Source organism: Peromyscus eremicus, chromosome 2 (genome assembly GCF_949786415.1).
Source record: "Peromyscus eremicus chromosome 2, PerEre_H2_v1, whole genome shotgun sequence".
In the NCBI taxonomy this organism is placed as follows: Eukaryota; Metazoa; Chordata; class Mammalia; order Rodentia; family Cricetidae; genus Peromyscus; species Peromyscus eremicus.
Genome location: NC_081417.1, coordinates 103,577,391 through 103,587,347, shown reverse-complemented (window position 1 = coordinate 103,587,347; position 9,957 = coordinate 103,577,391).

Genomic DNA, 9,957 nt, shown 5'->3' with positions numbered 1-9,957 from the left:
ACGACCTGATGATTCTCTGGATTTCCTCATTGTCAGTTGTTACGTGTCCCTTTTTGTTTCTGATTTTGTTAATTTGGATATTCTCTCCCTGCCTTTTGGTTAATTTGGTTAATGGTTTGTCTATCTTGATTTTTCTCAAGGAACCAACTCTTTGTTTCATTGATTCTTTGTATTGTTCTCTTTGTTTCTATTTTATTGATTTCAGCCCTCACTTTGATTATTTCCTGGCATCAATTCCTCCTGGGTGAGTTTGCTTCTTTTTGTTCTAGAGCTTTCAGGTGTGCTGTTAAGTTGCTAGTGTGAGATTTCTCCAACTTCTTTATGTGAGCATTTAGAGCTATGAACTTTCCTCTTAGCACTGCTTTCACTGTCCCATAAGTTTGGGTATGTTGTACATTCATTTTCATGGAATTCTAGGAAGTCTTTAATTTCTTTCTTTATTTCTTCCTTGACCCAGTGGTGATTCAGTTGAGCATTATTCAGTTTCCATGAGATTGTAGGCTTTCTGTAATTTTTGTTGTCGTTGAATTCTAACTTTAAGCCATGGTAGTCTGATTAAAATACAGGAGGTTATTTCAATTTTGTTTTGTATCTGTTGAGATTTGCTTTGTGACTGAGTATGTGGTCAGTTTTAGAGAAGGTTCCATAGGGTGCTGAAAAGAAGGTATATTCTTTTGTGTTTGGGTGGAATGTTCTGTAGATGTCTATTAAGTCCATTTGAGTTATAACTCTTGTTTAATATTAGCGAGACCAGCCTTAATATTATACATCCCAGGGGCTCAGGAGAGAGAACTACTAACGGCGAGGACTATTTTCAGGAAATAGAATCTCAGCACACTGAGCTGTATAGTCCATTTGCTTTAATTCCTCTGGCATAACATCCTATATACACAGCTTCAGTTCTGTTCTCGTTCCTAGTCCTTTCTTGCCTGATTTCTCTCTATACTTATCTAAGTTCTATCTTAATTCTCTCATCTTAATTCTGCCTCATCTAGGCCCTTTTCAGCTTGTTCTTGTCCAGCTAGGACTTCCCCATCTGGCTCTTCCTCATCTTCCATCTCATTCCTCTGGTACTCTCTTCTAGCCCTTCAATCTTGTTCTTCCCCATCTCAGTTTGTTCCTCGAAAGTTCTTACCCGTCTAGTTCTTCCATTCTCTTTTCTCTTCTCTGTCCTCTCATGCCCTGGAAGTCCTGGTATAAAAAGGGAGGGTCCGAGCTAAATTGTGTAAAGCTATTTACTTAAAGTCTACCTCACCTAGGCAGTATCTCCTTGTGGAATTTACCTTAAGTCAGGAGACTTGCACGTGGGCTGCTACCACTGTTAGTCATTGAAAGTTGGGCGCCCACCTGGGCGGTGTCTCCTGTTAGTCCTTGAAAGTGGCTAAGGGAGATAATCTGATTCCAGAGAAAGCCTTTCCTGAGGCTGTTCTCCAAATTCCTGGAATGTGTATGTCCAGAGAGTGATCAGTCCACACTGTTAGCCCTTCTAAGGGAAAAGTCAATTGGGAAAACTATGAAGGCACACATGATTTTCATAACAGAATACAGCTGATGTATAAGAAGCCAAATAACACCAAAAACTCCTTGGAATTTGGTTTCCTCTGGAGGAATTCCCTGATCCCTCCAGGTAGTGACTTTGCCATAACCAGCTGAGTTCTTATGATATATTCCTTCGGCCTGCAGCAATAACATCTGTTAGGTCCCTTATTTCTCTGTTAAGTTTCTGTCTGGCAGACCTATCCATTGGTGAGAATGGGGTGTTGAAGTTTCCCACTATTAGTGTGTGGGGTTTGATGTGTGATTTAAGCTTTAGTAATGTTTCTTTTACAAATGTTGGTGCCCTTGTATTTGGGGTATAAATGTTCAGAATTGAGACTTCATCTTGATGGATTTTTCCTGTGATGAATATGTAATGTCCTTCTCCATCTCTTTTGATTAATTTTAGTTTGAAGTCTATTTTGTTAGATATTAGGGTAGCTACACCAGCTTACTTCCTATGTCCATTTGATTGGAAAGACTTTTCCCAGCCCTTTACTCTGAGGTAGTATCTGTCTTTGAAATTGAGGTGTGTTTCTTGTGTGGGTGAGTTTGGGGGACAGAATGGGGCTTGTAGATTGTAAGGTCCAATGGGGGGGTGGGAAGGCCTGCCCTCAGGATTCTTGCCTGCTGGTCTGCAAAGGGGGCTGCAATGGGTGTGGGTATGGGGGCACAGCTTGTGCCTCTGGTCCTAAGGCCTAGAGGCTGGGGTGATTGTTTAGGAAAATGATGACTCACCTCTTGGTCCAATCAGAGCCGGTGGAATCAGTGTCTCAGGGAGCAGTTGCAATCTTGGAGGCGATGGGTTGGTTTGGGGGATGGAGTAGGGCTTTTAGGTTACAGGGTCTGATGGTGGGTGGTGGTAGTCAGGCCTGCCTGCAGGGGTCTTGCCTGATGGGCTGTAATGGGTGGGGGTATGGGGCACCTAATTTTCATTTTTCTAATAATGATTCTGAGGCCCTTCCCATGTTCTTTTATGAAGCTGTTGTAGGACCTGAGTTCAGATCTTTTGTTCAATTTTTATTGGGTTATTTTCTCATTATTTACTTTCAAAAGTTCTTTGTATTTTTACATAGAAGTCCTTTATTCATCAAGTTTTATAAAAATTTCTCTCCTTGTTTATAGCTTATCATCACACCAATTTAAGAATCTTTTATAAAGTCACTACTAGCTGAGGAATATTTGAGTAGAAATCTAAGGTAGATCTAAGAAGTAACTATGAAATCTCCACCAAACACCAAGTCACAAGATTTTTCTTGTTTTCTTTTAAAAACATTATACATGGGGGTCTTACATAGTGTTAACACTGGACTTTATCATACGCAATAGACAGAGAGTTGGTATTTGCAAACAAATCCTGGGCCATCATAGTTTAGAAGCCAAGGTAGTGAGCGCAGTAGCTAAGATCACTGTCCACAGGCAGACCAAGCATCCAATCTCAACCCCTGCACTCACTCCCTGTGCAGCCTTACCTGCACCTTTTATAGATCTGACTGAGTTTCTGCACTTACGAAGTTATGGTGAGAAGCGTTCCCACAGCTTTGGTTGCTCTTGAGAATTCCAGGGAGGCAGAGAAAAGAACTGTAAAACAGATGCAGCTAGAGGTCAGTAACTGAAAAGAGAACAGAATGAGGACAGTGTCCACGGCACAGAATCAAAAAAGAGATCTCTCTAAGCTGTGGTGGCTCACACCTGTAATCCCAACACTCAGGAGGCTGAGACAGAGCACTGTGGTGAGTTTGAGACTAGCCTAGGCTACATAATGAGCCTATTCCAACCTGGGCTGCAACGTGAGAACTTGTCTCAAAAACCCAAACCAAATGAAGCCAAACAAACAGCTGGCTTCTGCATGGCTGAACGACCTGGATACTTGCTTTGGAATGGGACAGGGGTTGTATTAAAGAAATGTTGCTGGAGAATTTCTCTCCAGCTCCCGCCACCAAGTCCCACCAGTTCCAGAGCCCACTTATAAAATAAACACACAGACTCTTACATTATTTAAACTGCTTGGCCATTAGCTCAGGCCTGTCACTGTCTAGCTCTTACTCTTATATTTAGCCCATTTCTATTAATCTTTACTTTGCCACATGGCTCATGGCTTACTGGTACCTTACATCTTCCTTCTCCTGGCGGTGGCTCCAGGCAGTCTCCCTCTCAGCCTTCCACTTCCCCGAATTCTTCTCCTTGTCCCGCCTATACTTCCTGCCTAGCCAATGGCCAATCAGTGATTTATTTACTGACCAATCAGCAACACACTTGACATACAGACCATCCCACAGCACTTCCCCTTTTCTTTTCTTAAAAAGGAAGGTTTTAATCTTTACATATCTCCAAAGTCAGCTTGGTATATTTGGGAATTTGGGCGTAGTTTCTCTTACTACTTCCTGCTGAAGGGGGGCGCTGTATCTTATGGGGATACAAAGAAAATTTTAGAATTATGGAATAGTCCATGAGGGTATGTCGTCTGAGCCAGTTGCCTTGAAACCATTCTGGATGTTGGATCATCAGGGCCATGGTGTCATCGGAGACCTTTCAGGGGGTCTTGGCTGGTCAAACCTGATGTATCTTAATCTGGAACAAATCCATAGTCTCTGGCTTTCTGTGGAAACAAAAGCAGAGACTCTTTTCCAAAGCAACATATCCTTATATCCAAATTTTGAAGTCAAGGTACCTTTAAAATATACATTTTGGCATAACTCAACAGCTTTTACAATCAAATGTTTTTCTGTAGTTACGAATATCAAAGACAACATAATCCAGATTCTTTGTGTGGTAGCCATCTTTACGTGGCTTATTTTTTTATATTAGCGTGAGCCTATTGCTTTAAACTGCAGCCTTCTAAGCCTGAAACGGCACAGTGGCTGCTGGCTCCGCCCACTTCAGCTTCCCAACATGGCGGCGGTCCGCTTTCCGCCAGCTCTGGGAGCCATAACTCTCAGAAATAGTGGGTCTACACTTTTACCAAAGTAGCGTGTAGCCCAGAAACCTCTTTTTTTGTTTTGTACTAGCAAAGGCTAAATTCACCACACAGTTTAATGTGCTACTTGCAGAGGCCTCATTCCCGCCATACTGCAGGTCGAGAGCGCACGCTAGGAACCCGCCAGTAGCTCAAACCGGCAGCTGCCGCTTATTTGAGAGAGACAATTAGGAAGCTGTTTTTAGCTCCGTTTTAGAATCTTTTTTCTAAGTTTTTAGGTGGAAACTCTTGCCACCACGTTGGACGCCATTTGTTGCTGGAGAATTTCTCTCCAGCTCCCGCCACCAAGTCCCGCCAGTTCCAGAGCCCACTTATAAAATAAACACACAGACTCTTACATTATTTAAACTGCTTGGCCATTAGCTCAGGCCTGTCACTGTCTAGCTCTTACTCTTATATTTAGCCCATTTCTATTAATCTTTACTTTGCCACATGGCTCATGGCTTACTGGTACCTTACATCTTCCTTCTCCTGGCGGTGGCTCCAGGCAGTCTCCCTCTCAGCCTTCCACTTCCCCGAATTCTTCTCCTTGTCCCGCCTATACTTCCTGCCTAGCCAATGGCCAATCAGTGATTTATTTACTGACCAATCAGCAACACACTTGACATACAGACCATCCCACAGCAAAGAAATATGATGAGTGCCAGGTGGTGGTGGTGCACACTTTTAATCCCAGCACTCGGGAGGCAGAGGCAGGCAAATCTGTGAGTTCCAGGGCAGTCAGAGCTACACAGAGAAACCCTATATCGAAAAACAAAAACAAAAGGTCCCCCAAAACAAACAAACAAAAAGATGACGCAAGGCAGAGTCTTAGTCTAATATTTGGCTTTCTGAATGAGGTGGTTATGGAAAGATGGTCGAAGTTCTGCAGAGAGGTAGACACAGGAGTTTCAGCTGTGACGAAGTGACAACAGAGCTGAGAGTGTGCCCAGGCAGTCACAGTAAACAGCTGTTTCTAATTAATACCCTAATAATACTAAAAGGATGGAGAAAATATAAATGAACTGCTGCAAAGTACTATGGAAAGAGATCTTGGGGTAGCTTTAAGGAGCTTGTTGGCGCCTCTGAGATGAGGTGACTGACAGGAGTCTAAGGTTCTGCACCATCCCAGCAACCAGGGAAAGCAATCTGTGCAGTAGGACTGGAGGTGGGGAAGTGGTGAATCCTAATAATTCCAGGTAGTAGAAATAAACGAGAAAAGCGAATATCATCACTGTAAGACAGGAATCGGCTCCTATAGAATTTCTGGCTGAGGGAAGAGAAAAATGGATTGAAGAGTTATTGGCCCAGAGCCTCTCTTTTCTTGCTGCCCAAGCAAGTGAGAGAGGAAAACCAAATCAAGAGGGAAGATGAATGGATGGATGGATGGAGGGAGGGACAGAGGGAAGAAGAGAAAGGGAGGTAGATGTGGCTGGGTGGATAAGAACCCAAATCTCCATCTTCAGTCACTAGATGTAGTTTCTCTGAGGAATCTGTGCTCACAGCACACTGTGTCCGTTCCTCGTGTTTCTGTTTAAATCTGGAGGCAGTTTCACTACCATGGAGTATTTTTTCAAGACTCCCATCTGATGTTCTTTAGGATGAGTAACACTGTAAATATTTCCCCAAGGGAAACACAACTGATGTGTTCCAATAATTTAAAAAAAAAAAATCTCCTTCCAAAGACAAGACTATATACATTCAGAGTTAATGGAACCATGTGGCCACCATTTTTTCCCATATAAACAGGTAACTGGAAGTTCACGGTATACATTTCAGGATGGCAACCATCACCAAGTGCTCATTTCGTTAAACTTCTGGGATAGGAATATCCAGGCTTACTGGTTCATCCATCCTCAGCCCTGTAATAGACACCTGCTGTTCCGGCCACTGTGCTAAATGCTGTGAGCCTCTTTCGCCTGTACGTTTTATTGCTTAATCCTCCCAACAGCTGCATGCTTTCCACAAGAGAAACTGTGTTTACGAAGGTATAAACGTGCCAGGTTCTCACTGTTAGAACAAGACACAGAGCTTTCTTGGAATCTATAATCTAGTTGAGGAGGGAGGGCCTGGGTAATGATACACTAAAGTATGTGTCATTGTAGACATACATTAACCCAGTGTGACTCCCACAGGAAGCTCCCGGAAAGCCTTTCAAGTGCGAATAGAACTCTGACAGGTAAATGCTGGTCTGTGAGAAGGGAAGGGGAGGTGGAAGAGCAATGCAAAGTAGAGGGGGATGGATAGAGGTGCAGGGACAGAGAGCACCTAGTCAGAGAACAAGGAGTGATAGGGTGGCAGGAGATGCTCGTGGGTCACAGGTGTGGAGGGCCAGCAAAAGAATTGTTTAAGAAATGCTGTTTGGGGACTGGAGAGGTGGCCCAGTGGTTAGGAGCCAACACTGCTCTTGCAGAGGACCTGAGTTCAGTCTCCAGCCCCCATTTCTGGCAGCTCACAATTGCCTGTAAGTCCGGCTCCAGAGGGTTGCACGCCCCTGGCCTCCACAGGCACTTGTACTCTCTCTCATGCACTCACCCATACACAGATACGCACAATTCAAAATCAAACACATTAAAAAGAGGAAGAAGCTGGGCGGTGGTGGCGCACGCCTTTAATCCCAGCACTCCGGAGGCAGAGGTAGGTGGATCTCTGTGAGTTCGAGGCCAGCCTGGGCTACCAAGTGAGTTCCAGGAAAGGCGCAAAGCTACACAGAGAAACCCTGTCTCGGAAAAAAAAAAATAAATAAATAAATAAAATAAAAAAATAAAAAGAGGAAGAAATGCTTTCTGCAGCCTTCCACAAATCTCTGTCTGGGCTGAAGGAGGTGAGAGAAGGAAGTAGGGAGGTAGGAAGAAGCTAGCTCGATATCATTGACCAGGCCTGGGGACCATGTGTGTCATAGAGAGTTTTCCAAAGAGAGAAGGGAATTTCACTTCCCATCTAGACTGATTTCTCATAAGCTATTCTTGTACCTCTTCCTTGGAAAATAAGATAGGATTCCTGTAAACAGAGGCAGAGTTTTCTGTCCCGACTACCTAGTCCCAAATACCAGGCAGCTGCTTCCCAAATTACCACACAGAGGCTTATATTAATTATAAATGCTTGACCGATGGCTTAGGGTTATTACTAACTAGCTCTTACATTTAAATTAACCCATTTCTATTAATCTATGTACGCCATGTGGCTGTGGCTTTACCGGTCCTCTGGTACCTGGCTTCTTGGGCAGCTCCTCCCCTCAGTACTCCCCTCAATCTTCCCCTCAGTCCTCAGTTTGGTTGTTGCCTAACCTTATCCTGACTCCCCATAGGCCAAACAGCTTTATTCTTAACCAATGAGAGCAGCACACATTCACAGCATACAGAAGGATCATCCCACAGCCGATTCCCTGCTAGACTGGAAAGATCTTGTTGTTGTTAGTTTTGTTGGTTCCTTGGCCTGTTTTTCAGCCGCCACTAAAATGGAATCTTTAATGCATCAGAAAGATGTGAGCCAAGTGATCAAGTGATGATCCAGGAGGTTGATGTGGTGATGGTGCAGACTGGGTTGAGAGCGGCCGGCTTTGCCTCACACCGGGACTCGAGAGTGTGAATGCATATGGGCAGTTAGCAGTGGCTCTCTAATCGATAGGACTGGGCTGGATGGGGAGACAAGGACACCCAAGTTTTAAATGGAAGTAGCTGTTAGAATGGTGCCCCCCCTACGGGAAATTAGGCAATGGTCTAGGAAGGAAGGTGGTAAGGCTATTTTAAACAGTTCCAACTGAAGTAATGGTAAGACTTTCACAACGAAATATCCAGAATCTGTTCCAAAGCCAGAGCTGGTATTCAGAAGAGAATCGGGACAAGTGAAAGCAAAATGGGAAAGTCTGTAGGGGCTGAGGCCATGCGCGGTGTTGTCTCTGCTGAAGGTTAGTGAGATGAACAGAAAAGCTGACCAAGGGCCGGCCTCTGAGGGAGCAGAGGGAGGAGGCTTTCAAAGAAGTCAGAGCTGTATGCAGAACTGGAGGAGGGAGGGGAGGATGAAGAAGTGTTTGCTGATAAAGGATCTCTTCTCGGCAGACTTCCTGCCCAGCCAGCTCAGTCCATCCAGAAACTCCTATCTCACTTCTGGGCTTGGGCACAGATGGCTCTGGAAACAGTTACTCACCTGTGTTTGCTTGGGTATCAGTGCCTTTAGCTCAGATGCTCACTTCCTATAAGCAAAGACTGAGGGACAGTACGGGGGACTCGGAACCCTGAGGGCATTTTCAGGACTGTTGGGAGGCCAAACTGTAAGGTGCATGGAGTAAGAGGGTGATGGGGGAGGAGAGAGGGCCCTGGATGACAGCAGAAGGTGTGCGTTGTGGGGGCGCGGGGGGGGGGGGGGGGAGTGTTGAAAAAGTGAATTCGGAACTCTAGATTTGAAAATGTGCCTCCACCCCCCCCACTCCCCCAGAAAGGGTCTCCCTGTGTACCCAGCTGCCCTGGCACTCATTATGCAGTCCAGGCTGATCTTGAGCTTGTGATCGTCTTCCTGCCTCAGCTTCTGGAATGCTGGGATTACAGGTGTGAACCACCACATGTGCCATGAATATGTTCTTAAACAGCCCTGAAAGTCAGTGTGTAGGAGGGAATAAAGACGGAAGAGCAGACAGCGAAACCACCGGCAATGGCTTTGAGAAGTGACTGAGGCTACAGGGGAGCTCGCCCCTGGCCGAGGGCATAGACTAGTAGGACACTTTAAGAGGCAGACCCAGTGACAGCTATGAGGAAGGAAACCATGGCACAAGCAGAAAATTTGCTGACTCCGACTTCTAACTCTGCTGTTTATCAGCTGTGTGACCTGTGATGAGTGACAGTATTTCTTAAAGCCACAACTTCCTTTTTGGTAAGATGGCAGCTCTACCTTCTACTCCAGTAACTGTAACTGGCCCACCTATTTGGGTTGTTGTTCTGGGGACTGTTTTGTTCCCTTTTCCTGGTTAAAAAAAAAAACAAACAGAGTAACTGGAAGATGCTCCTGACCTTCACAAACCCGGGAGGTGAGGAGGAGGTGAGGTGAGGATGCCATTGCCCCAAGAAACTAGGCGCGCAGGAGTGTTGGCCATGGACAACATTAACGAAAGACGAATAATGTGTGTTTGTGCACATCACTGTCACCCAGGTCTCTGGGTGTCAGGGATGGACTTCTGGGGGGCTCTGACCCCTGTTTGAGAAAGTGTTGGGCTGAGTGCCGCTGGCTTCCCTGGCATTCTCCTATGCTTCTGTGCATTCTTCTAGGGTTTCTAAGAGAAGGCCAGGCCACCCTGTGGGATCCCTGCACCCTGGAGGCTAGTTAGAGCCTGTTAAGCTTTCCTAACGGTCTCCACCCACACATTAGCAGCCTGTGGTGAGTTTGGTAAACCTGGAATGAGGGTGTGTCTGTTCATCCCGCGTACTTTCCGTGCCCCAGCCAGCTATACTAGAACAGCATGGCAGGTACTTGGC